This window comes from Passer domesticus, chromosome 4 (genome assembly GCF_036417665.1).
Source record: "Passer domesticus isolate bPasDom1 chromosome 4, bPasDom1.hap1, whole genome shotgun sequence".
Taxonomy (NCBI): domain Eukaryota; kingdom Metazoa; phylum Chordata; class Aves; order Passeriformes; family Passeridae; genus Passer; species Passer domesticus.
Window position 1 is genome coordinate 35,399,001 of NC_087477.1, and position 24,567 is coordinate 35,423,567.

Sequence of the window (24,567 nt, forward strand, 5' to 3'; positions counted from 1 at the left end):
AGGGATGTTTACAGAATTGTTGTTGAATAACTTCTGTGTAAATGAGCCAAGAATCAACAGACACCTAACCCGGCTTCTCATTTCCCTCTGGGGTGATGTACAAGTTGCTTGCTTAGCAGATACTATAGCTGTAGAAAGCCACAAGAATATAAGATGGCAGTTGTGACACATACTCCCTGCTTTGATTTGCCTGACATTTTTAGGGGACATTTTGTTGGCTGTCCTTGCGGTGTTTTCTCTGAGCATGGGAAGACATTGTATGTGACTGACATTTAGTAGAACAGCATGAGTTCTCAGCTTGTTCCAATAACTGTGGTGAGCTCCATGTGCTGTGACCATCCTCATGTCCCAGGAGCACAGACTAGCTGGGTAATAAAGTTGCCATCTGAGATTCCTACTGCAGTGGTAACACGAGAATGTGAAACAGAGCTAGGGCTCAAGCGAGGGCATCTTATATATGCCCAGAAAAATCCTGAAGCCCATGACAAGTAAGCAGACATCTCCCCATATGGTAGGCATACTTCACGAAGCATGAAGTGCACAGAAGAATCTGGACAGAAAAAACCCTACATCTTCATCCCCACTGCCGGGAAACACTGCCCAGCAGCATGCAGTGCCCGGACACGGAAGGAGAGGCAGCATGTGAGGAATGCAGCATGGCCAGTATTGCCTACACGTTGTGGGCCCCAGCTTCACGAGGTGTGGAGGACCAGTTTGGATCCGTTCTTCTGTGACTGCAGGCGATTTGCATGACTCATGTGGATTTGTCTTCACAGCCTGGAATAACAGAAGCTCTAGAACTCTTGAGTTTACATTTGCTCTCCCATTAATCACAGGACAAGACTTCAACTCTGATTATTTAACAAGAAAGTATCATTGTTGCTGCTGCTTGTATAAGAACATCCAGTGTCACAACTCCAGCATGTTTGTATTAATTCTGAAGGCTATATAGGAGTTCTTCCTTTTTAACAGTTTTCCTTTCCTTCTGGTTTTCAATGATAATATGACATGCAGGCTGTGTAAAGCTCTTTCATTGTGTCTTGTGAGTCTTGATTATTCATCTGTTTGAATGTGTTTAGTCTTCTTTGCCAAGGCAGAATCGCCATTTCAGGTCACCTCTTCCTTAGGAGCATTCAGATAAGCTTTCATAAGACAAAGGTCAGTACCACAGCCAAATACCATGAATCATGCCACTTCTGCAAGGTATGATACAGCCAAGATTCAGATCACAGGTGTAAGAGCTCATAACTAATCAAAACTACTTATGGTGTGCTGAAATCCTAACCCCATAACTTGTTTCTGTAGCAAAATCCTTATCCTTGCTGTGATGGAGGGAAAGGAAGAGAGAGAAATCGCCAAACATTGTCTTTGTTCTCTGATAATAGTAACAAACTAGAGATACTCTGTTTCAGATCTGTGTTAGTAGTAAAAGTTATATAGGCATTCCTTATGACTTAAATCTGTCCTTCAAATCCATCCACACAGGTACTCTTTCAGGTTTTCCTCACACTCCTTGGTCACAGGAGGATTTCTTCTTCATGATATCTGAGTCCTATTAGATTCCTTTTTCTCATTGAACAGCAGGAGGGGAATATGAAGATCACATCTTTGAACTAAAAGAACACAGTCAGTGGATTCTGGGAAAATTCTAGCACATTTGACCTCTTGCATCACTAATCCCTAGTAGCATTGTTAGTCATTTCATCCCCTACTAGAATAAAAGCCCAGCATGATAGATTGGAAGCTCTGATCTTCCAAAGAGCAGTCACTCCTGATTACTGATTTTGAGGACAAGCTCTATGAGAGGACAGATTTTTTCCAAGTCTGGAATAAGTTAGTACCCACCTCTTTGCCTCAGATGAACAATTCTGTTCCGTTTTAGCTGAGACATGACAATTCTTTTAAGCTCACAGCAGCTCTGGAAAGTAGCAGCATCCATCTAAAGTGGAAGGAGGAATAAATGCCTATACAATGAGAAGTCAGTAATTTTAAGCCGGACTTCAATAAAGACACACAGACTGAGGCATTTCAAACTGTATCCTAGGTCCCATGAAAAATTAGCAGTCAAGTTGTCTTGATTCTATTTTTGCAGCAAGGTGAGGATTATTTTGTAGACATGTAGCAATACTTTTTCCCACTGACTCAACCAATTAAGATACTGTTTTAAAGTATTGATTGCAAGAGATAGTATTTAAAATTTTAATCATTATTATTAGAGAAAGACTGTTCTAGCTACAGGAGTCTGTCCTTCCTGCATTATTATTAGCCTCTGGAAGTTCTGGCTTCACACGTAATAAATATAAGTTTGACAATATCGTGGAAGTAAAGGGGAATTAGTAAGGGCTCTCAAATACTATGATGGCTGGATGGAAAATATGTGCAACAAGGTTAGTCTGGATATTGATGCTGCCTTAAATAATTATTTTCCTGATTTTTCTTTCAAGAGAAATGTGCAATTGCTTTGGTTTACTTCCCTTCAATATAAACATTACTGGGGATTCCCAACATCTTTGTATCTGTGCCTATTGCCTAGGTTATAGCCTCTATAGCATCATTGTCTACAGGATTAAAACCACTACAAACTAGTCTGTGTTGATAGTGTGTCTTGAGGAGATGCTCCATAGTGAACTCAACATTCTGTTACAGCTCACAGTCACAACAGTGACAACACCTAAAACTTTCAAAAGAACTAGATTCATCTACATTTAACTAAAATAAATGTGATACCAAGTGTTGTATACTAGCCTTGGATAGGCAATATAATTTATCAGCACTCCACATGTTGTTTGGTTCCATCATATCCTCAAGAGAGGAAATCCACCCCAGTGTAGAGAGCCTGTACAAAGGACCACATAGCAATTTAGATCACCATCAAGGGGCACTGTCTGGGGACTTTTTTGGCAATAGTTTTCTCCGTCTTGTTCTACCTCAGTACAAAAGAGGTAGATAAATAAAGGGACTATAGCAAATAAATTCTTTGTATCATTAAAATGCTTTTATGTTGGCAAGGAGATGGAAAGTTCAGATGGCAAAACACATAACCCATCACTAAATGTATCCTCTCCTTTCTTCACACATGGTCTTCCTGGATCTACTGTGGGCACTTAACCTGTTGATCATCAGCTTCTCTGGAGCTTTCCATGTTTTTCCCAGCATTCATCTGCTGGGCTTTTGGCTTGGCTAATTATGCAGATTCTGGATTTTGTCCTGAAGTTTTTTAGAAGAATTTATATGCACTGTTAATGATACTGTGCCTGGTTGAGAAAGCAAAGCTGAATAGATAATTCTGTAGAGAGTCATGGAACAGATGATACCAAAATGAATTGTATTGCAATAAAATGCAAGCAATGGCATCTGGAATACAGAAAAGAGAAAGGATAGCTACAAATTCCAAGATGCTGAATCAACATGGAAAATGGTAACAACTGGTGCCATGAACAGTTATACAGAGTTTGACTGACATTTGAAAAGTCAACAAATGGTGAAAAAGAAGAACACAAGTCTGAGAAAATAACCTTGAGCCCTGGAAGTCATTTACCCCATGCCAAAACTGGCCTGCTTACAACAGGTTTCAATATAAAAGAAGCATAACTGTGGTCATCTAAGGCTGCAAATTAATATTTGCATTCAGATTAAGCCTCTGGTGCAAAACTGATCCACAAGTCATGCCTGTAATCCCTCACAGCATGCAGACTCAAGAGAAATCATGCAAAGGACTTCCATATCTGTCCCCATTCCAATACTACTGAGAAGCAGCCTAACACAAGTTTCCTCCACTGCAGTTTCAGATTTCTTAAGAGGCATGTACTTTCATCAGACTACTCCACTATGCCCAAAGGTGAAGAGCAGATAAGAATTGGGTTTGGATAGGAGTGAAGCCAGCATAAGAATAAATCAAAACATCAGAGATAGAAAGAATAATCTCAAACTGAAAAGCATAGTCAGAAAGTCACAGAGCCAGGTGTTTGAAAACCAGAGTCCCTATTCTAAGTCAAGTCAGGACTGGGACAAGGTGAGGTACAAGAGCATAACACAAAGGAAGTAGGAACCAGGAATCAAGACTAAACAAACAAGAACGAAAGGCAAAAGAGTCAGAAGCAAAACTACAGCCAAATGGCACTGCAGGCTGCCAAGAACAACTGGTGGAGTTGCCTGACACATCTGCTATTAGAGGAAATTAGCCAAGCTCTAGCTCCTGCACAGCTGGGCCACAGTCCCAGTTGCCCTATTGCATCCAGCTGCAGGGCCAGTAGCCCAGGCAAAGCCCAACAGTGTGGTTAAACATTCATTGACTGAAAACTTGATCTGCAGGAGTAGCTTGTCCCTATAAATTTACTGGTGCAAGCAGCAGGTTTTACTCAATTTATGTATCCAGCAGAACACTGCACTGATTTGCCTAAATGTGTTTAAAATTATTGCTTTAATTAAGCACTGCAAGTTTGTGCAGTGAAAATGTGTTACTGTAGAAAAACCCAAAAAGCTGTGTCTGAAGGCAGGCAACAGTGCCAAAGTTGCCAGAAGTGGAAAGACATCCCCTCATCTCCCCCTGCTGGTGTGCCCGTCCCCGAGCCTGTGCCTCTGCCAACACGTTGTGAAACTGAAAGAAAGGACCCTCGGGAGCAGCTTCCAGCATTGAACTGTTCTCAAGATGTTGGCAACAGCTTAAAAATACAGTCCTGCTATCAAGAATTAGTCATTTGCTCCCAGGGAGTTCATCCTGCCGGCTTTGGTTGTTAATTAGACGTCGCTTTTAAGGGGAGTCTACAGATACAGATTTTGCAAGGGGCTTTAGGATGTTATCCCAGCGCATATTAAAATTGTCCAGAAAATATAAATTAAGAAGAATAGAAGGAAAGCTCACTGCATTTTAAACATGTTCTTTTATTACAAAACATCATGACAGACCAATGCCTGTTGAGAGAAATGAACAATATTTTAAGGAAATGGGAACAGCAAAATAACAATATATATATTCATTTTGTATTATAAGTATCTATATATAGCTGATTTACCTCTGGTGTGTTATTGAAAACTATTAGTAACAGAAGCAGCTGAAGAGATCCTGAAGTAAGACATGATACCCTGGGTGTTTAATACCCAGGAGGCTTTTCTGCCTCCTTTTTCAGGAGTAATGCTGATGACGGAGACACAAGAACAAAGAGCAATGTGTGTAATTACTTTTGCAAGAGTAAGCCTTATTTGCTTTCATAGAGATGCCATGATTTATTATTTAGTTTTGCTGCCTTTATGGCCTGAAAACAGTATAGATTAAATCCTTGCCACTTTAAAGTAACATGCATGGAACACATCCTGGAGTAAATTATTTATTCAATGCCAGCTGAAGGCTCAGTGGCAGCACACCATAACTGGTGCTAAGAATGAGATAATTAATCACAATAAGTTGATACTCAAGGAACAAACACTGAAAACTTTGATTTAGTTGCCAAAACTCTCAGAATGTAAAGTGTCTTGTGATGTGTTATTTAAAGAAGGATAGTGAATATGAACAGGAACAATGGACTAATAAGTGTTTTCCAAACTGACCTCCTGTGCTATGTCTTTTCTGAGGAACTTTAGAATAGATAAAAAAGGACAGAACAATCTGATCTCTGAATGTATGTTTGTAAAATTCCCAAACATTTTCAAAGCAAAATACTGAAAACAAGAGATTACCCTACAGTTTAAGGAGCTCTAATTAATAAAACTACAGTATTGAATTAGATTGAATAGTCAACTTAGGTTGACTTAGTGGTCGCACTACATAATATAAAAATCTTCATTTAATTTTCAGACTGACCATAATTTATGCATTGGAAGTCCAGATGCTCACTATCCCCGAGGTTTTAAACTGCTGTACAATGCAAAGCTGCTTTTTAATGGTTATAAGTTATACTTACACTCACTTAAAATACATTTTATGTTCCCAGGGTGTTGCAGAGCAGCCCTAAATTAAGGGAAACCAGGTTTCTAATTGACTACAAACATTCTCGACCAGGGAAGCAAGTTCAGTGCTGCTGTCTTAACCAACTGCAGCAATGGAAAAGGAACTCTCTCACTGTAGCAGTGTCCTACTAGTCCCACTAGGCTTTCCTGCAAGGCAGCTTGCAAGAATAGGTATTAATCTTGTGAAAAAAAACCCAGAAATATTGACAACCAATCTCTCCCCTTCTCCCCCTTGCACCTATGTCACTGAAAAAACATCGCCCTAAAGCATGCCACAGAACATCCTTTCAATCATATTTTAATCAAATTGCTTTTCATCAGCTCCTCAAATTTTATATAAGAAGCACATGAGCCCCTCCTCCCTCACTTCTTAAAAGAAAGTTTCAGTGCTCTGTGCTTACTCAAAAATGGCATTCAGCACAGCAAGAGATGCATAAATCTTCTGAATTGCTAAAAAAGTGGTACCCAGAGGCTGTTTTGGCTCTAGATGATGACAATTGAATGCACAGGACTGGAGAACACCATTTAAAAATACTCAGATAATAAATTTCCCTTTTAAAATATCCTTAGCAGCAGAGACATGATGTGTTAGACATGATGTGTTACTGATGTGTTAGAAACAACGGAAGTGCCTGGGAATGATCATGTAGGAATTAAGGCTTCACCCTTTAAAAAGGTGGCAGGATCAATAGCTCAGCTGAACCACTGTATGTGGCATAGGCAAGCAAAAGGAGGAGCTGGAAACCAAGGTGCAGCAGGAAAAGTATGACACAAGTTGCCATCACAGCAACAGTGTGGGCTGGTTCACACAGCTGGAGTGTTGTAATGGGTAATGGGTAAAGTTGTAATGGGTACTACAGCAGGTGTAGGGATAGGCAAGGAGAGGTGGTGGGGCAGCTGTGTATGTGAGAGAGTGCTTGGATTGTCTAGAGCTTAATGATGGTGGGAGTGTTGATCTGCAGAGGTAGGAAGCCTCTGCAGAGGGATCTGGATGGGTTGGATCAATGGCTGAGGCCAGTTCTATGAGGGTCAACAATGTGAAGAGCTGGGGCTGTCAAACGTTGGAACAAACTGCCCAGAGAAGTGGTGGAATTACCATCACTGGAGGAATTTAGAAGACTTGTAAATGGGGCATTAGGGATGTGGTTTAGTGATGGACTTGGTGGTTCTGGATTACCTGCTGGATTTGATGACCTTAAAGGTCTTTTACAATCTAAATGATTCTATAATTCTTATTGGTACAGAACACATCCATTCTGTAAATAGATGTGCTCTTTAGGATGAGACAATTTCGTCATCTTGACTTTAACTTTGTGAAAATAATTTAAACTTAAGGCAAGGAGCAGACATTATCACTATTCAAAACCATTAGGATGTTTCTTAGTGAGTGGAAGCAAACACTTTTCAGTTGCTTTTGCTATCTCAGCTTTGCCAATAAACCCAGCACTTGCGTTTGTTCCTTTATATGACACTGCTTTCTGCCTAAGAAGGAAATATTTCTCTGACTCTCCTGGAGTTCACAGCTATCCCAAGAGTAATGACTTCTTGCTGGTTGTCTTCCAAAGGATGTTGTCAGCCGCTCAGTAGTTCATTTTGGGTCAAAATAACCCTTGTGCCAAGGCCAGGCCAAGATCATATACCAAATAAGTCCCATTAAAATCTTCAGATAAGGCATAAATGACATTTAAGTACTACAGTGCTGACCTTCTGCTCAGTAGTGAATTAGTCGAATATCTGCAAAATGGGTTTGCTCTGAGTTAAAAAATTGACAAGTGCTTATCCTGACCTCTGAGTGGGGTTGGTGAGACTTGCACAACTGAGTAGCCCAGGACATGCATGCTATGCTAGATTCTCAGAAGTTTTCCACTCAAATATATCAGCCGAGAGAGGCCTGATGACAGCTGTACCAGTGAAGGATCTGGATGCTGTTACAGTACATTGGTCCCTGGATACTTAGTGGCTGGGAGCAGCCCTGGCACCATGACTCCTGCCAAAACAAAAGTCACTGAGAGTGCTAGAATCATGTGCTTGTGCCACGTTCCCCCCAGGTGGGAAAGAGTGTCATGTCATTTCATCTCTGAATCTACCTATTTTCGTCATGGAGCTTACAGGAAGAGAAAGAGAAGGGAGATGAGACAGAGAAAAGTGATTGCTGCTATGCAGATATGCAATTAAATGAGGTCTAGCAGATGGCAGATGACCTGAACTCTGCCTCTTCACTAAAATGCTTTCCTTTTTCTTCCTTCCTGTCCAGACTTAGCTTGAGCTGTCACTTTTTATTCTTGCTCCAATTTTTTTTCAGTCATTGGGTCAGCTGGGAAAAATAAGTATTGTTCACTGGGAAGAAACAAGACAAATGGATGCTTCCAACACCATATAATTAGAGTGCAAAGCATAGCCACAGATAAAATATAGGTGCATGTAAAATATGGGAACCAGACCTTCTGCCTTACTAATGCAATTATTCATATGCATGGCAACACAAATATGCTGTGGAAGGAAATCTGTGTCAGTGATAATGTTTGTTCAGATATTCACTTACATATTCATGGGCTCAGATGGAGAATATGCAGTGGGGAATGACTAGTTCACCTCCTTCCATTTCTGTGTCCTGAAAATTTTCCTCTTTTGTTTTCCCTTCTTTTCTCTCTTTTTAGTTTGGATTTTTTATTCCCCCTCCGTCCTCATTTTGGAAGTGCCTGGAACAATATTTCAGAAAAGTTTTACAACAGTGTGCTTCCCTTCAAGGATGTACATTGCACCTTGCAGTAACCATACGCATTCTTCTAGAAGAACCTTTGCATTAAAGCTGCTGTTCCTGCCTTCCCTTCCCTCCTCCCTCTTCTTTTTTTACCCCCCATCTTCTCAGCTTTGTTGTAGCCCATGGTGGGCAGTGATAGGGAGGGATGATTAAGACACTGCTGTGACATTTTCCAGTGATTCTTTTCCAGGAAGGAACCACTTCACAGACTCCCAACATATACTCTCATAGTGTCCAGAAGAGCTTTCCAAAGTTTTCTGGCAATTCTTAATTTTAAACTCCATTATTTTAAGTGGTCACCAATTTCTCCCAATCAGAGTGTGTACTTTGAATGTCCTCAAGCTTTCTCTGGTCACTGTCTTTGAACTATCTACCAAAATAAATTAGGGTAAATTCTGACTGTGTCACTCACAAAGATGAGCTTAGTAAATCTGGGTTTTTCCTATTTAAAAAAATTGCTAATACTGCTTTAAATATATAATCACTGCCAACAGTAACACACATAGCAGCCAGCTTCCATCTGCATTGAGATTTCCCAGACAAGCTGTATAATATCACTCCAGAAACTACTAAGCCTTGGCAATAATCAGAAGATTGGTGGTGATGAGACAATCCAGAAACAATGGATGAAGTTAATCAGGGAGGCCAATGAAATAAATACTAGCACAAAACTGAGGAAGAAGAAACTGCTGACATACTAGAAGCAGACACTGGCCTTTCATATTCTGCATATTATTCCTATATAATATTCCCATTCTAGGAAGAGCATATAGGAAAATGTGTATGAAGTAATGCTAAAAACATTACATTAAATTTCTGCTAAGAGTATGCTGATTTTCCAAATGGAGGAAGGAGAAAAAAGAATACTAATACCCTTCTGTCCATCCTACTTGCCAGTTGCAGAGATTTATTTCCTTTCCTTGTGCAGACAAGCTATATAAAAAATAAACAAGTAGTTTCACATTTCACATTCAAAGATGCAGATCTTGGAAGCTGAACTCAGCAAAATTCACACTGGAAACAAGACACACATTTTTAACATTATGAGCAATTAACCAGTGGGATTTCTTGCCCTGGAATATACTGGGACACTTGGAGCTTTTAAGTCATGTCAGGGTGTCTATAAAAAGATGCTGTCTGCTTCAGTTGCAAGATACCGAAGCCAGTGTAGAAATTGGCCCTCCTAAGAAGAAGGTTGGACTAGATGGTCCCGAGGGCTTTAGTGATTAGGAAATACACTCAGGAACACATCCAAGTGTAATACGCAGTTTGCACAAATACTGGTAATGCACACAGTTTATGAATTCACTTTTGCTGAGAATGTCAAGCATTCAAATTTAGAGTTAGCTGTCTGTGGTTGCACTAGTCATACTGTAGGACAGAAGGAATGTAAGAGGAAGAAAGTGTGGCTTCAAGTGCAACCAAACCAAAATTCCAATTAAATGTGAACCCCGCATTTGCACATTTTTGTTTATGTGTACATTTTTTAAAGATCACTTCTTTTTAATAGCCTGAAAATGAGGAACTGTATTCCAGTAAAAACAGCACAGTGACCAGCTACAGCTAGAGAATGAAAGGGTATCAGCTCAGGAAAGCACTGCTTAACCCTGCATTGAACAACACCAAGTTGTTGAGACTCCCAAGCACCACAGTCTCCATTTCTTCTGAGACACCTATGTGTCTTCATAATTTAATTTGTATCATCCACAATAGACCTGAGTATAATTGCAGTTCTGTCAGTCGTAGTGCTCTGCAAAGCAAAATCATTGTCCCAGAGCACAAAGAGAAAAACACCTCTTTGCTCTCATCAGCCATTGCCAGAAAGAAATTTCAGCCCCCACTGATGGAGCTTTCCCTTGGAGCACTGGTCACCAAGACCAGGCAGCAGGAATGCAGTGAAGCAGTTTGCACGCTCATGCCTTGTTGGTTTGCATAAAAGTTTGGCTTTTATCCAAAGAGCTAGAATCCATGGCAGCTTCTCAATCCCAGGAATCATATATTTGAATGCTGAATGCCCTGCCACCTCCAATTAATTCAGAAAGTTCTTTATGGCATTTTATGCCAGCAAATTTATCAATTCAGCCTGCTGACTATGCGAGTCTTTTTTTCTAAATACTCTGCACTGAATATCTGTAGGCAAGTAAAAGATGCCATGCATGAAAGCACAGCACTTTTTCTTAGAAGTTCAGTGACAAAGTCTCTTTTTTGGCTGCTTCATGGCACTGACACTTAGGACATTTTTCTAGTGGTACTATGCAAGTTATTGGTCATAATCCATCATGACTTTGCTTAACTTTATCCAGATATTTATTTGAATATTGTCATTCATTTGTCAGATGAATTTCATCGATCAGGCTATCTAGATGGAATATTTTAGCCAGAACTTTGCCCTAAATTGCACCTTGTTTACGATTTTATCAGGAGAAAAAAAAAATTTAAAAAAGGAAGGAAACATTCAAGCCATTAAAGTCAGTGGTTTTACCTTACTCCTCAATTAGCCCATTTATTTCAGTGAAGCTCCACAATCTTCCACAAGAGCTAAATATGTCTCCCAGTATATTTTTACTGCTGGGAATAGTCCTTGTGCAATTCAGAGTGCCCTGGGCTGCCACTGAAGGAAGATACCATGGTGATCTCTGGGAAACCAGACCTCTTAGGTGAGATGTCAAACTGAGGTCCCCAGAATTGCATTTCCAGACACTAAGACTAAACAGAACTAGCTGGGCACATCACAGTCCTTGCTGCACAGTCCTCCTGTAGCAGTGTGATAGTTTTTCATCATTTTGCAATACAAACTCTGCTCTAGTGTTTCTACATTTTTGATTTTGAGAATTGAGAAGCCTGGAGCTCAGTGCTTTTTCAAAATGTAACACATGCCAGATGCGTATTTGTCCACTGCGTGGTTATGTAAGAGCAGCTCAGCAAATCTCTCTGCTTCTCCCTTCCCATGGCACAGCAGACATGATTTAAATCCCAGTCTGCAATGTGTGCTGCATGCTGATGTCTTTCCACATGAGTGGTTTGAGATGTCATAGGCCACAGGACCACAGATAGGCAGCTAGCAATCAGTGCTGCAAGATCTCCTTGTATCTGGCTAGATATTAAATAGCTATACCAAACAACAGAGTCCAAACCATCTTTCCTTAAAGTGTAACTCCTCCATCCTGAAAACTGCAGGGTAGGATTTGGTCAGAACTGATCCCCCACCAAAAAATTCAGCAGAACTTTAGGAATTATTGACTTATCAATAAACAAAAGAAGAGACATACATCCTTTGATTTTACTTATTTCTTTTTTTTTTGCTCTCTTGTCCCCCATTTATATGAGTTTTTAAATCTAGATGATCAAAACAATACGTATTGTAGCAGTACAGGAGGAAAGAAAAGCCCTTCACTCTCAGTTGTTCAGGCCCACACACTACTGCTGAGGTACCATTTTGATGTCCTGTTCTGGCAGCTGTGTAATTATATCTCAAGTAGCATAATTAGATTCACTGTGCACACACTCACTGAAAGAGAGATGAACAACTACAGTGGCTTTCAAGATAAGATTTTTATATTGATGCTCTTTCTGCTGCTATATGAAAATTCTTGTAGTGAAGTCAGTGAATCACAGTAATATGTAAGTGTTGACAGCTATTTATGTTAGGTCCTTTTGAATTTGTAAACAGAATATGACAGAACTAAAGCAAACACCAAGAGGTTATTTTGCACTCTGCTGAACTACACAAAGCGATATAAAGACATTTTAGAAAAGTTTTACAGAGCTGGAGAAAAATACTGTGCTGTAGGATGAAAATTCAATATTTTCTTGGAGGAAAAGCCTTCACCTGGGAAAGTTCATCCTTCTAACATCGTGCAGGTTCACATGAGCTCTCCATTTGTAGAAAGCAGATGATTCCCAAACCGTGCTCAGCGTGTGCACATGGACAGGAGGGTGCAGTGCCAAGGCACAGCCTCTGTATGAGCTGCACGCGCTGCTGCAGCCAGTGTCACCTCAGCACCCAGCACACACACACAAGCCACAAGGGTGTGCAAGCTCTGCCACAGCCACAGACAGGATGTAGCCCACAGAGCATTTCAGCAGCCAGCCACATCCTCCTCCACTGTTTCTTTTTTAGATTTTATGGGAGTCCCCAGGATCCGTATGGAGCAACACTCATTCATTCTTCATACTGCTCTTTCCCTTAACCTCCTCCTCTCATTCCACTAGAAATCACCGAAGAGAGAAAAATACATCAGGACCTGAGTATAAGAATGCTAAAGGCTTGCTTGGTGAAGCTATAGACAAAGTACCTTTAGAGTTAAAATTCACAAGAAATCTCTGCTCTCTGTCCCAGTTCTAGTTTTCAAAGAGTTGACTGTAAGGCATTCAAGATTTCAGGTGTTTGCTTGTGTGTTTATTTCTCCTGTCTTGCCTTGCACATTTCTATTTCTGAACACATGTCAAGGCAAAGGAACAGAGTACTTTCACTCAATCAAAGCCAATTCCCATTTTGGTTGTGCAAAGGCTTCAAGTGTGGCTCAGGCTGACCCAAGATATGCTCAGACTGATCTTGTGATGTCATTAAGCAATAGAGATGATGGGCACAAACAGATTAACATGAGAACTAACCAGTCTGGCAGCACGGATGTCTTCACTGCCTCAGCTCTCTATGTAATTGCACCATGTGCCTTTCCAAAGAGCATTTGCTTGATTCTTAAAGTAAAAAATAATATGGAATCAGTAGGAAGGGGCAGTGATCATATAAGTTCTGACAGGTGAAAAAATGCATTGTTTTTGTTACACATTTATGCAGTATTCTGATTTACTTATGCTAGTATAAATCAAGAGTTACTCAGCCACTCAGCCAGCATGAAGGAGTTTTCAAAAATGGGATATTTTGTGTTTTCTCAGCTCAGAGGGGGTCACAATATTTTGTGTGAATATCTCCGTCACTTCTGCTCTCCCCCCAAGAAAGCACATTTCCTGCTAGCTATAGAAGAATGCTTGAAAGTGCAAGCACTCTGGGTTAAGAACTTCTAAATGTATTACTGCTTAAAGCATTATAATTTTCAAGCCAATTTCATGATTTTGAGCACTCAGGGTTGGCAACAGTAAGCAAGTTGAAATAAATGAGGTGTAAATGCTAAGTAAGGCCAAAGAAATGTACACTGCATGAACAGCATCATATATGAATCTCTTGTCCACAGTTCTATTGGCTGACCTCTAGGTAATATCTGGAATGCCACTTACTGACTGTTGCTTCAGCAACCTCTGTCTTGGCGCCAAAATCAATATTCCTGGTTTTGGTAACATGGCCTGTTATGATACATGTTATTTAGAGGTGAACCAATCATAAAGAACCTGATGAAAACTGGAAACATTGAGAGAACAGACAATATTTTCAGGAAAAAATTATAAGACGTGGAAAATTTTACTTATTTGGGCAGCTGAGCACAGCAGATGGCAAGATCTTCAGGGAAATAAACACAAAGTTTGGGAAAGCAAGAATGTGTTCTAGCAGTTGCCAGTGATCTCATGCAGCAGGAAAATCAGTCAAAAATTAAATAGACACTCAGTAGCACCAGTGTTTTGTCAACATTTAGTAAAAAATGGGGACTTGGCAGCCAGAAAGGATAGGACAGAGGAGGCTGACTGGCTTCGAGGGCCAGTGTTTGCAAAAATAATTGTCAGGATCAGATGGCATTATAAATTTAACGATCAGGAGGTTTCAGTGGAGATTCACCATTGGAAATCAAAGAGTGTGCAGCTATGAAACTAAACTAATCATAGAACTATTAAGGTTGGAAAATACGTCCAAAATCATGGAGTCCAACCTCTGACCAATGCCACCATCCCAACTAAACCATGGAACTAAGATCCATGTCCAATTGTCTCTTCAACACTTCCAGGAATGGTGACCACCTCTTCCCCAGGCAGCCTGTTTCAATGCCTGAGCACCCTTTCAGTGAAAAAATTATTCCTGATGTCCAACCTGAACCTCCCCTGGTGCAACTTGAGGCCACTTCCTCTCATCCTGTCACTGGTTGCCTGGGAGAAGGCGCTGACCCCCACCTGGCTACAGCCTCCTGTCAGGGAGCTGTGGAGAGCAAATGTGAACCCGCTACAGTCCCCTCCCAGGATAGTCACTGTCAAGTGATGAAACAAACCATGAGCAGGACCTGCACGTATTACATGGTAAAGCAAATAATATTGTCCCAAGGACACATTTTTATCAATTAATATGGTTCTTAAGTATTCTAATTGGATATTTAAGAATATGGTCTATAAATAAATGATTAAGTTTAGAAATACAACTACTGAGTGTTCATAAATCCATGTTATTCCATAGAAGGCCCATAACAATCTCTTTTGGATAAAGACTGTACAATATCTCACCTATATTTATCCTTTCTCCATTCATTGCTACTCAAACTTCACATTCCACATACAAAGGATAAATTAAGAAAGGCAAAATTTGGCCTATTATGTCAGACTGAATTAGCAAGTAATTTTATTTTAAAACAATAAATTTTAAATGGCCAGAATTATCATTGTTCTACTCATGTTTCATATTTAAATCTTTACTCAAGGTCTCTTTGTACATGGGAGTCTTTCTTAGTCTTCATTTTAAATTACTACCAATTATCCAGGTGCCAAAACTTGAAAAAAGGATATAGATGCAAGGAAAGGTGATGATGGAGAGAAATTATACATGCTTTCTGTATATAGATGCTTGAAGTGTCATCATTGTGGAACTGAGTTGATCATTATATACAACCATACAACTTCTGCAATATCTGCCTCATGATCAAGTACCAGTTTGAAAAGACTAGGTATAAAAACAAATTGGACAAAACCTTTCTCACGTATCTCATGTACCAGTGTGTGATACTTAATGCCTGTGTGTTTATGCCTGTAGCAGCTGAGATGAATGAAGTGCTCTTCATGGTAAAATTGACTCAGTTGCTTTTTTTTTTGAACTAGAATTTACACATTCAGTAGCAATTCTGCACTAATGAGGTGAGTGAATTCCTTGTCTGCTGATGTCAGAGGTTTTTTCTGAAAGGGGAAAGGATTTCATGCAGCATTTGAAAAGAGCTGAATCAAGCAAAATGATTCATGATACATGCACATATGGATATCTTAGGCTTAAATCTAAGTACAACAGGACCATGACCAAAAAATAGTCATTCATAAGCTTTAGCAGGAATTGTGGACAATTTGTAGTATTTTTGTAATTTACATCAGCTTTCAATCTTGTGTTAGGTATCCCAGAAACGTAACATTGCAGAAAACAATCCCTTCTTTTTGACCATTTTTCATTCATTGGATGTTCCAGTAGTTTAGAAAATTTCACTAGAGACTTAGACTCTCAAGTACTTCAAAAAATTAAGGCATTACATCTACTCCAAAACTTTGAGCCATTTAAGTAATCAAGACATACTGTTGTTCACCTAATCTAGAATTTTGCTATTAAAAAAAAATTACATAATGGTCAATTTATGAGATATATCTCCAGGAAAAAATTCCTCCCAAAATTTAGTAGTTTGAAATTTATTGGTTCTCTGAAACTTGAGTTGATTATGTACTTCCTGTGCTTTTAATATCATAACTGAATATATTTGGTTTTGAAGTATTTTAAAATATTCTCTTTTGTGAACTGACTGACCCTGAATAAAGCTTCCACTGTTGAAACCAAATATTTGCATGGAATGAGCAATCTTTCCATCACTTCTGCATTTACAGTTGTTCAGTTGCAATGAATCTTGCTCATTCGTTGGCCAAATGCCTTATCTGAATGCAATTAACATTTCTTTGTGTTTTTTAGAATGTTTTTTTCCAGTAAAAGAGCATTTCTAACCCTCACCCCAAGTTCTGTATATTATGCAGAATGTTTTCCCTAAAAAGCTTCTGTACCCACTTCTTACTCAGCAGATTCAAATCCCCTTCAGAAATTATTTGTAATAATCCAATCAACCACCTACCTTGGCTCACTGATGTGTATTACCTGACATATAAAAACCCCAAACCTGTGAAAAGGTTTATTCCTCAGCCAATGTGTCTACAGACTTAGTATACCTGTGGAACTGAATATATGTTAACGTCTTTCCTATTAGGATCTGCAACAACCTGAGCAGATTCCAAGGCAATAAAAAAAGATTCACTCTCCCACTGATTCAATGGAAGGGACTTGGAGACACTCCCCATCCCTTCTGTGCATTCCAATCCTTGCAGCATAAAACCTATGAATCACTGAGAAGGGATCTCATCTTTATGTTCATCTTAGTGGCAAAAAAATAACTTTCATTCTTTATAAACAGATTAGTGTATACCTATAAACATGCACATGCACAATTCTGGAATATAAAATAGGAGATAAATAAATAACCTGTGCTGTCAAATGTATGGGAAGTAAGTCTGAAGTGTTTCAGGTATTTCTATTTTCCTATCTTGAGAGGAATTTTGTTTGCATTTAGCAACAATTTTATGGTTTTTAATAATGTCACAATTGTCTTGAACATAAGTACTTTATTTAAAAGGAAATCACTTTTACCACTCAGTGTTTTTCTTGTCAAATATCATGATTCAGTTGGGACAGAGATAATACACACAGTGGAGAGATTATGTCATCTTAACAATTAAATTCATCATTACTTAATATTTGAACTCCTAGGAATATGGATTTGTTCTCCTCTGGTTTGCAATCCAAAGGCATTCAAAGTAAACACATACATGAGTAAGTTTACAGCCACCTCCTCCTTCCCCTTCAAACTTTTGATTAAATGTCCATGTAATGTTTTTTATGAAAGACACATCAAAATATAATATTTTAACAAAGCAGTTCTACATAATTTCCTTTCCCAAATCTAAATCATAAAGGCCCAGATTCATGGGTCTACTGAGAGGGAGCTTTGTAGCAGAAGGTTTGCACTGTCCCTCCTGAGGGAAAATGCAGTTCACGTTGACGGCAGTGTAAGCCAATCATGGCAGGAAGCAAATGTACCTTTTCAATGTGAATGTCAAAATTACTTCTCATTTTCAGCAAAGAATGTCAAACATAAGTTCTGAAAATAAATACATTTACAATTCAGGCAGATTTGCTTCCATATTCTCTATCACAAAAAGCATTGCATTTGTTTGTACTTAGATTTCATCTTTAAGTTTATTTGTGGGTGTATCAAAAAGGTGGGTTTTTTCACATCTGCAACCCATTTGAATTTATAATAAAAGACAGCTCAATTTTTTTAAATGGAATCATTAAGGTTGGAAAAGACCTTCAAGATTATCAAATTCATCATTCAACTGAATACCACCATGACCACTAAACCATATTGCAAACTGCCAAATTTACTCATTTTTGGAACACTTCCAGGGATGGCAAATCCACAACTTCCCTGAGGAGCCTGTTCCAATGCATACCAATCTTTCAGTGACCCAGGAGTTCTGCCCAACTAAAGAGGTTGAAACCAAAACTGCTAGAAGTTGATACTCCTGGCAACCATGAGAGCATATTATAAAGAATTCAACTTTTTTTTTTTTGTAAACCTGCATAAGTTACTAATTTTTCACTGGGTCATATCTCAAACAAAAATTCATAGCTGTGTTTCCCAATTCAAAGCTAATCTAGAAAAAAGGAGATTCTGAGAAATCATTTTTACAAAAAAAATTAAAGAAATTGCTAATTAATTCAGTGAATATGTTGATGTGCCTGGTAGGCTGTTTCACGAAGTAGGGATGCAAACACCATGACTGTGTTCTTTAAATGTTCTTTTTTCACTGAAAAATTTATCGTTAGAATACAAAGACATAACCCTAAATCTATTCACCTGATAAATATTAACCTCCTCTCTTGCCTTCATGTAGAAAACAGGCAAACCTTGCCTTGCTTTGCTTCATGGCTTAGCTCAGACATATAGCCACAACTATCTCCGGACTGTTCCTTCACTCTTTCAGCTATTTGGTTTAGGCAGAAACTGGATAAAATCCAAATACCATACATGCAAACATGTCCTGGACAACTGATTTTATATGTTGACCAGTAAAGAACAACTTTCAGTGGCAAGACTAAATCTCAACTGTTAGATCAATATAATAGGAATTCTTAGGCAGTATCTATTTATAAATACATCCATATCATAGCAAAGCAGTTATGCAATTTCTATTTCTCCAATATACATTCACATGCTGGTGACTATTTAATGAAAATAGAATGATAAGAAGAATTATCGCCCACTGATTGCTTCCAGTTTAAGCTTGGGGAGGAGGGTGTATAAGCCTTCACTTTCACATTCTGTTCCTTCAGCTAAACATACAAGGCTTGGTCTGTAGATCTGTATCATGTTAAATATATATATAGCTTGTGAGGTGGCCATAGTGCTGGGATGTGCAAATCCAGCTTTGAAGTCTACACCTCTTCCTGTTTATAAATAGAGTCTTGAATGTTAAATACTCCACTGAAGCAGATGGTACCTTACAAAAGAAGCCATTAAATAGCTTTAATTTTCCTGTATCCATTATTGTACATGCAGGTAGAAAATGCTTGCAGATTTATGTGGATGAATGTGCAAATTATGTCTCTTCCTCACACTTTCAACAAGTCCCTAATTTTGCAAAATTTGTGTTTTCCATAGCATAAAAAACTCCTCATTCTATTAGGAGCAGCATATGCCCTTTATACCTTAAACAGACATAGCCAGGGGCACACCTGCCAGGGTTGCTGTGGCAGGGGACAGACCCAGGAGAAAGTTGTGCTCCCTACCCCAGCTGGGCACAGGTTCTGCAGCCCCAGAGTCCTGATGCAGTCCTGAGCTGCCCTGCATTATTTGCATGGCCAAGATGGATTTTACTATTAAGACTTAAACCAGAAAAATCTACTGGGACACAATCAGCAAGTATCTGAAAAGATCCTTATGCAGCAGCTGCAAACAGACTCAGTAGAAACACTACAAGACTGATAAAATAACTCTGTTTAATGGGGCATGGCAAAGTTAATTCTGAAGTCCAGAGGCTCCTTATTAGCTGGAGACTGGAAAAGCAAAGGGGCAGTGAGAGGTGGAGAGACTTGTGGAGCCATGCCTGACAAAACTGCAAAAGTGACTGCAAAGTCTCTGGAACCAAACTGACAGACACGAGCTCTGGGAATCAAACCACAGGGGGATGTTAGTGGTGCTTGGTCCCCAGTGAGCTATTGTAAATGAAGATGATGATTGCCAAGCACTATTAAAAAAAGGCAGAGCACCACAGACAGGTATTTCTAGACCAGACAGACTGGATCCCAAGAAGCTACAGTGCTGATTTACTTGTGAAGAGAGCTGGGTAAAACTATGTACTATAATAAGAGCTTAACACCAACTGGAACAATTTTGGGAAGCTAAATTCCCTTTCTTTTCCTGGGAGATTCCACAGTATGATTGTTTCATTCTCACTCAAGGTCTGTTTGATATATTCCACTGTCTCTCCTAGGAAATAACATTTTATTTATGCTGTTCCTTTCCCATGTATTCAAGAATTTCTGGTTTTATGCACTCAGTTAAGCTGACAGTGGTTTCTGGCACCTTCTGTGCTGCAGGTACAATTTGTTCAGTACTCTGTGTTGTCCTCAGACATCACTGAGCAACACAGTAATGCTGTGATGCCTGAATGTGTCACAGGCATGACTGACAATCCCAACCTCCCCATAAAACCACAAGTCTAATCCTCAATTTGATAATGCACTTTTAACAAAAGAATATGTTTACTCGTTTGGAGTAAACCATGCAAAACTTTCTTAGTTTGAAGTATTCAAGCTACTTTTAGTTGCTAATTAAATGCTTGTCCCCATTAGCCTCCCCATAGTTTCAGCAACATAATTATATCCCCATCTCTCACAGCAGTGCTCATTTGTGAAAGCCTTGCATAAAAAATGTCAACTTCATAATCAGAAAATAAAAAACGTCCCATGATAGTTGAGGTGACTAGCACTGGTAACAAATATAAAAGCACAGTGAAGGTGAGATATTCCCCAGAAAACCATATTTTTTTTTAGTGGGACTACCTGGGTAAGCATTACAATTAATGGAAAAAATCAGGGGAAACTGAGACTAGGTCATGAATAATTGTTTAACAAAAGTAGAGCTAATTAATTAATTTTAAAGGACTGACTGACCTGGAAAAGACTATGCAGAGAGTAATTGCTACAGAAGCTCTGTAAACTGGAGGATATTTTGGAGTTATAGTAGGTGTGGGATGTGTAAAGATAGATGTGCTTCTATTTTATATGGAGGATGAGCAATGCACTAAAATTGCACAGGGATGTGCTGATAAAGTTCTTAAGATCAAAGATCTTTGTTCCACCATTATCAAAAACAGTCAGCAGAGAACATAGTTCTGGAAAGCTGCATTTCAAACATCAGCGAACAGGCCTTGTTTTGAGATGCTTCATTTTCAGTGAGACGTTGAAAATTACATCACCGGAGTTACTCCTAATTGCGTTGGGTTATAACAATAGATGACTTTGTGCACTTTAATTGGCCATAACAATCATTAACTAGATTTGTAGCAGTTAGTGTTTTCCATGAAATGAAGATGATCAGGTCGGTAATGAAGGGTTTGCCATGTGTTTGCAGCTGGGATTTTATTTGCTTTATCAGAACATTGATGCTCACGCCACATGTGTTTTCCCTTACTCTAGTGACTGTGGCCACTCTGCCAACTGAGCATTGCTTCAAATGTACTGAAGTTGGAAAAAGACTTCAACTCTTTTTTGGTTTTAATTTTTAAAAAAACAAGCTTCTAACCTCAAAATTTTGCTGCATTAATTAAAAATATTACTGATAATTGGGTTAAATGCTGCAAGTAGTTTTTGCCACATCTGAGCAACAAGGTGACAGCAGGACATTCTCTGCAGGGGGCAGGAGGGATTATGTTGATTACAGTCCGAGGAAGAACCAAATCAATCCCTCTGTCACTTTTGATACTACTTACTTAGTACTGTTCTAGTTACCATAAGAAGTCATACAAACTTATGGTTTGTATTTCATACAAACAAAGTAATAATGCCGAATTCTCAGTCCAGCAGGGAAAGGTTCCCTCATAGGGAATCTGTGCACTGATAACAATAATTTACCATTATATCTAGGGATTTATAAATCTAAAGTGTAATTGCCAATCTGGAGAAAATCACCAAACAAATGGCATGCCATTCCACATCAGAGCAGCACAGGGAACACTGGTGGTGTGTTCACATGGCTACAGCATCACAGTACGTTGTTACATAGAGAGACTGAGAGATGCTCTGAAATTCTGGTGGACAAAAAGCTTTGTCAATGCTGTGCAACACGACCTTCAACTTTGAACAGTCTTAGAGAAGTTTGCTTACAATTGTGTTTGCAATCAAACCAAATAAAGAATTGTGCTGGGTTTAATCCCTTGCCTCTGGCCTTAATTAATCTATAGTGTATAGTTACCAATCACAGCATTGATTTTCTCCCATGGATTTCTAGTATAATGTATCTTCAGACTCTCAGGCACAGTTTCAGATAGAATTCCACTCTGGTCTGTTCATTGGCATGCTGTTGAAATCAGAAATATAAGCCTAAATTTGAAGAAATACAATGGTAACAGAAATGCAGTAAAAACCTTGTATATCAAAAAACCCCTTATATATAGGGTATATAAATTGGGCAGCAAATGAGTTATAGTCACTTGTATCCATTTAATGATTAATGGCCATGAAAAATTGATGTAAGTACATATATTCATCATTTTCTGGGTTCATGTTAAATCTTGAAGTTGGGGGAATGTGCACCTAATAAAGTTATCCAGAGCTGCTTTTGGAGTTTCAAGGAAGGTCATTAAAATGTGCAGTGCTGAGGAATTAACTTCCACATTTAAGCATGTATACTTACTAAAAATCGACCTTCCAGGAAGTAATTACTTAAATGTCTTCTGTACACCCTGCACCAAATATTTAGCTTGTAGCATACATTTTTATGGTTGGTTAGCATTTAATTTTCTGTACCTAAATTAAGGAGCAGGAAGCAGAAGCCCTACAAATGAAAAAAACGTTTTCCTTCAGTTTTTCTACCATTGCTCATTCTAAAGCCACTACCTACTACTATCTACTGCCAAGTCATTAAATACCTAATTCAGTTCATTTTTAAAGAGTTTGCTAAGCAGCAAATGGACTTGACCTTAAAAGTGGAGAAAAATGTACTGCATCCACTCTAGCAACATTGTTGTAGCACTAGAAAATGTATCCATTCCTAGTGGTTCGCCATCACAGGAAGGAATTCTGAAGTTCCTCCTGGATTAGAAGTGATGACAAAATGACTACAGTTTATAGTACAACTTTAATTATCATGGTGTCCACAGAAAAGTTAGTATTTAACCCTAATTTAGGGGAGCATTTGTAATTTCCTCACACAGGTCTCAATTTCTGAGAAGACTTCCTTTAGAACTGCAGGTATCTGACTGTTGCTTAAGGAAAGAGTGACATTGGCAGAACAGTCCCTCCAGCTCATCACAAATGCCAGTATGGAGGTGAAGTGAGAATCCAGGTGCTGGCAGGAATAAGCATCCCATCAGATGGTAAAAGGCAAGAAAATGCCATGAAAAATTAACAGTTTTTAAATGTTATAAACAGCTTACATTATGGAAAACCACAAAGTTCAGGAAAAGGGGACATAAAGGCTGCTCCACTATTCACTCTTTGCCAGTGGCCATTAGCACTTATCTAAGGAAGAAATGTGAGACAAACAGCAATTCTTTTAAATATTCAACCACCTTCATAACCATATTCCTAACCACCTTCCCAAACTGAAAACTGCATACTAAAAAAAGCTTTTAATAGCCACTAACTGACTGGTCTCCCACAGAAATTCACATTCTTACTTTGGCATTCTTAGTTCTTTGTCTTCATAACACCATGGACTAACAGGCTGCATGTATTAACACTGTGTTGCCTGCACAACTCCCTCCTTTTTGTTTATTTTGAAGTCACATCATAGCATGAGTGTTGAAGAAGCCTTATACTGTAAGAAATAGTGAGTAATCACTGCCTACATGCTTTCTCTGAACCATCTATCATTTTACAGGCCTGTGTCATACCTCCCTTAGTCACCTCTTTTTCATAATAAAGGCAACCATGTCACAACTGTTAATGAGGTTGGTTTTGCCCTTTTCCCCCTGTCATGTCAATATATTTCCAGCTGAAAGAAAATTTCCAACAGAATAGAGATAATGCTTCTAAATGCAAGCCAGGCTCCTGCCCTACCCTGCTCCTTGCAAAATAAGGTGATACTTCTATGCCATCTTCCAGATAAATCATAACTTGCATAACACCCCCTAAATAACCTAATTAATACTTTAGATATGGGAACTGTAGCAAGATGTGTCTGTCTTTTCATCAAGGCCTAGAAAAGTCAAAGAAGATTGTGTGTGACTCCTGTGTGAGCCAGGTGTGCACAATCTCATTGTACAGCAGGGCAGTAATTGCAGAAGAATCTGCAATCAAGGAATTCGTCTTGCAAAGCATCTGAGTGCACTGATCTGTCTCATGGTCTGCAGGCATCAAAGAGCAGTCAGTCAGTGCATTTGGGAGAAGGGTGACTTCTAAATTTTAGCACTAAATTTATATAACTAAAGTAATAGTAGTTTATGTTTCTATATATATTTCAAGAGGGATTGTAAAATACTGGTACAAAGAGCTCCACACCCCAGAGTTGCCTAACTCCTGCTAGAGCCAGCAAGATCTATGCAGCAAAGCCACCATCACAGCAAGGAAAGTTGTACGTGAACACTTTTTAAATCTTTGCCTTCAGGCCATTACAACCTCTCAGTAATAGGAGAGAATAATTGTCATCATTTCTTAATTGCATTTTGGAACTTCACTCAGTCCC

General features: G+C 39.0%; 1 long non-coding RNA gene across 3 annotated transcripts in view; it reads right to left on the bottom strand.

The window, feature by feature from the left end:
• Positions 1 to 1,842: 1,842 nt before the first annotated feature.
• Positions 1,843 to 24,567, bottom strand: part of LOC135298913 (uncharacterized) — a 79,259-nt gene continuing 56,534 nt past the window's right edge. For all 3 annotated transcript variants that reach the window (XR_010360968.1, XR_010360969.1, XR_010360970.1), the window contains 2 exons: positions 8,486 to 8,642; positions 1,843 to 1,939 (listed from right to left, as the gene is read on the bottom strand). This is a non-coding gene — a long non-coding RNA (uncharacterized LOC135298913). The remainder of the gene's footprint in view (positions 1,940 to 8,485; positions 8,643 to 24,567) is intronic.